This window comes from Bidens hawaiensis, unplaced genomic scaffold, assembly GCF_021521415.1.
Source record: "Bidens hawaiensis isolate Kalapana, Puna unplaced genomic scaffold, B.hawaiensis_p1.1 tig00028284_1, whole genome shotgun sequence".
Taxonomy (NCBI): domain Eukaryota; kingdom Viridiplantae; phylum Streptophyta; class Magnoliopsida; order Asterales; family Asteraceae; genus Bidens; species Bidens hawaiensis.
The window spans coordinates 43,907-48,277 of record NW_027505115.1 but is presented as its reverse complement, the minus strand read 5'-3'; the positions used below and the strand labels follow the sequence as shown (position 1 = coordinate 48,277).

Here is a 4,371-nt window from a genome sequence, read left to right as displayed (position 1 = left end):
GCAATTCTTAAAACAGCCCGTTGTGAGCTATAAAAATTTTTATTAAATTAGTTTTGACCTGAACCAAAATCACCATTTTTAAAAATGACCCGTACGCATTCGATGACTGCCTTAGGTCAAATCAGAACGCAACATGTGATTCAATTGTAGTCCGAAACGTGACAAAGACGATTTGGTAATAGGATCGTATGTCCAAAAGGTGCCTTCACATTAAACGCAATATGTGATACAAATGTTGTATACAAACAAGTATTTTCAAATTTGTAAATCATCATTTTAAGGTCTCATTTATCATGTAAATTAATGTATTGGACAAAGTAAATGACATATGAATTATTTATATATTTTTTTATGTTTCACGACTTAGGAAACTATCTTTCTTATGTTTCACCACATGAACTACACATGATAGAAAAATATGAACTTAATGTAGTTTCTCGTGTAACAATATTTAAAACACGATAATCAATGTGAATATAGACAATAATCTAGAACATAATGTCATCAGATAATATAAATACAGACCTAAATATATAGTTTTTGCATTGTTGAAAAACCACGAACCCAATATTGATTATACTTAGCATCAACTTTTTTTGAAAGATGATTATAAATGTAACATTTATACTCCTTTGAATAATAAATAAAATCCATCCAACTATATTCTATCCCAATTGCCAAGATGGTTTTGATTCATGACTCATGGATGACTATGATGAATGAGATGAGCGATTAGGAATTAGGAGGGAAAATTAGGCTAGAAGTGAACGTAAGTTGAACACATAAGCCTCAATATTTTCTTTTATTAGTGAAGGAGAAAGTAGGATAACGGATCTTATTTATTTTTATCATTTTGACAAATCGTGTGTAATATACGGGTTCATACACGACATTAATCCAAAATATCATATAATTTCAAACTTCTATAGCACTTGATAAGGGACGAAAAGTGTGAATGAACCAACTGACGAGGGACAAAATATGTACATTTACACTTTCATAAGAATAATAATGATGATCTTGACAGGGGCGGTCCAAAAATCCTATGAACAGATCGAATCATTGTTTTTTACTTTACTTATAATAATTGGAGAACACCCATGATCTGATCTGAAGCTACCATCTATCTGCATACTCCATCTAAGGTACTAACTCTGTTCACATCAATCGTGTATATGTTCTTGTAACTGTTTAGGAATAAACAGGTAATCTTGATTTATGAATCGAACGTCAGATGTTTGTGAAAATTAATTGGGTTTAATATTTGATCTTTGCCGATTGAATTCACATGAATCTGAGATTGATATAGAGAGCAAATTATAGATTCACTCTTTCTTTCAAATTCACAGATCGAATTCATCTGGAATTGGTATGTCTCTCGTCCGATTCTGTCCCTAATTTTAACCTGTTTTGAATCTAAGTATGTAAACAAGTTGAGCCAAGCCCGAGCTTGTATAGGAGCAAGCTCGGCTAGTGGGTAGTTTTTCAAGCTCGGCGCGTGCGTAGTTTTTCAAGCTCGAGCTTAGCTCAGGCTTGGCTCGTTTTTTAGTTATTATACTTATATGTATACTTACTTTTGTGTATATTTTTTATTATAATTTTCAAGTATAATATATATTCTTTACTCATTTTTCATAATTTTTATATATAATAGTTATTATAAATTTATACATTTAATATATTAAATAAAATAACATAGGTGTTATCGCTCATTTAGGCTTGTGAGCTGGCTCGAGCTTGACAAGTGAAACTCGGGCTCGTTAAATAATCAAGCTTATTTTAGGCTCGGGCTCGGGCTCATTTAAGCTCAGCTCGGTTCGAGTTTTTAACTAGCTGATCTAGTAGCTCGCAAGCGGCATAGCTCGTTTAGATCCCTGTTTAACACTCACATCTGCATATTTTGATTTGCTCGGTGTATGCTTCATTGTTTCTTGTATAATCTGAAACTCTCATCTATTTAAAGTATAATCTGAATAAAATTATACTTTTTCATTCACATAAAACAATTTAAAATAATTAATACCGCATTTTTGCAGAATACGCGATATGGCGTTAGTAACAACGGCTGAAGTTTGCGATGCAAACCCGCAACTCCTTGTAAGCGGCGAGCTTCGTGCACTCCAACCGGTTCTCCAAATATACTGAAGACGACAAGTTTTTTCTGGTCCGGTTGTGACCCTCAAGGTTTTTGAAGACAATGTTTTGGTGCGGGAATTTCTCGAAGAGAAGGGTAACGGGCGGGTGCTGGTGGTTGATGGTGGTGGCAGCAAGCGGTGCGCGATACTTGGTGGAAATCCAGTGGTGCAAGCTCAGAATAACGGGTGGGCTGGTATTGTGGTCAACAGTTGCATACGAGACGTTGATGAAATTAATAGTTGTGATATTGGGGTTCGGGCACTTGCGTCTCATCCCGTGAAGGCTAACAAGAAAAGGATTGGGGAGAAACATGTTCCGGTTGTGTTGGCGGGGACGAGGATCCTGGATGGTGAGTATCTTTACGCAGATACGGATGGGATATTGATATCTAAAACCGAATTATCGGTTTGAACATCATCTTTCGGCTACGTATGGTGTTGTAGTTTGTTTTGTGAAATTTGTTTTATAAACATGTGGACATTTGTGTACTAAATAGTCTTGACTTTGAGAATACGTGAAAGAGCATGAGCATGCTAAATTATCAGAGATAAACGTAACCAAAATCGACTAGTTACTAGGTAATGTGTCATAACTGCGACCAGGTTTGACATTGCTAGTTATAAGATGTTTGTATATGTAGATGATATAGGCGTGTATGGTCTGGTCATATCTTGGTATAGATTTGCTTATATTGTTATGATGTCTAGGTTTAGTATCGGGATTGTTTGATTATGAAACTATCAATAGCGCATTCTGTTAGTCGGTAGGTATAAGTCTTTGCGTGGTTGTCACTAGGGGTGTTCATCAGGTCAACCCGATCAGGTTTCGGGTTAATCAGGTCAGGTTAGTCGGGTTTTACTTAAAAAATATCTAACCCGTAACCTGACCCTATTAAGGTTTGGGTTAGTCGGGTCAGTTTAGTCGGGTTAATCGGGCTAACCATGTTACTTTATATTTTTAAGTTGATTTTTGTGTTTGTAACTTGTAGGCTGCAAAATTTCTCATTCCACACAATTTTCAATTTCTTTTAGAAGTAATTATATAATTACATATACGCGTGTCCGTGTTCGTTCATTTAACTTTAAACGAGCACAAACACTTAATCAAACAAATATTTGTGTTCATGTTCGTTAGTTAAAAAATTGAGCATGTTCGTGTTCATTTATGTTTGTTTATTTAAAATCTAAACGAATAGTTCACGAACATAATTAAACAAAGATAAACAACACATGAAGGAACATATATCTACATATATTTAACGAACATAAGCATACATAAACAAACATAAATGAACACGTTTAAATAAACACAAACGAATGTAAAACATATTAGGGTGATATAATTTCTTAATGCAAATAATATTTAATACTTTTCTATTAATATGCAAACAAGCACAAACATACGTAAACAAACTTAAATGAATGATCATAAACGAACATTCACGAACGTAGATGAGCGAGTGAAACACATGTTCATATTTGTTTGTTTAATTTAATTAAATGAAGACAACATAAATGAACTTTCCGTCAAACGATTCATGAACAAGTAGAATAATTACCTCCTCTATAATGCTTGTAGTGTTGAATTTTTAGTGTTTATTTCACTTTTTCATCATCGTATTTAAAGTTAAGTATCACCACCAATCGGGCTATTTGAGTAACCCGAAAGCCGACTTTTTTTTTCAAAAATTAACATGAAACCTAGCCCTGTAACAATTCAGGTTAACCCGAATAACCCGATTAATACTTTTTGACCATATTTAACCCAACCCTAATGAGCTTATTCGGGTTCCGGTCAGGTCAGGTTAATCGGGTTCGGGTATTTTGAACATCCCTAGACTTGTCACAGTTCTTTGTTTAAAATTAGTTGCATGTATCTGCCATCCCTCATCTGTGCATTTGGGTGAATACTAAAGGAAACAAATGCCACAAACAAATTCGACACACACAGCTGAATAGCCGATCATGACAATAAGTGTCTCCCCTACTTTTACGGGGCTAATGTAATCGATATTACTGATCAAGTTGATGTTTGTTTATGAATCGACCAAATTGATGTTTTTTTAAGAAGCTGTCTACTTTGACCCGACCAAACTGACAATGCTTTTTTTGAACGGCCCATTTTAACCTGATCAAATCGATTATTTTTCCAACGACTCGTTTTGACCCGATCAAATTGATGTTTTAAATGCTCTGGTTTGACCAGATCAAATTGATGTTTATTTAAAAACGCTCA

The 4,371-nt window shown here is 34.5% G+C and overlaps 1 pseudogene; it reads left to right on the top strand.

Moving 5' to 3' along the window:
- The first annotated feature begins 2,040 nt into the window (after nt 1-2,040).
- On the top strand, nt 2,041-2,616 carry LOC143610826 (putative 4-hydroxy-4-methyl-2-oxoglutarate aldolase 2 pseudogene; annotated as a pseudogene).
- The last annotated feature ends 1,755 nt before the right edge of the window (nt 2,617-4,371 follow it).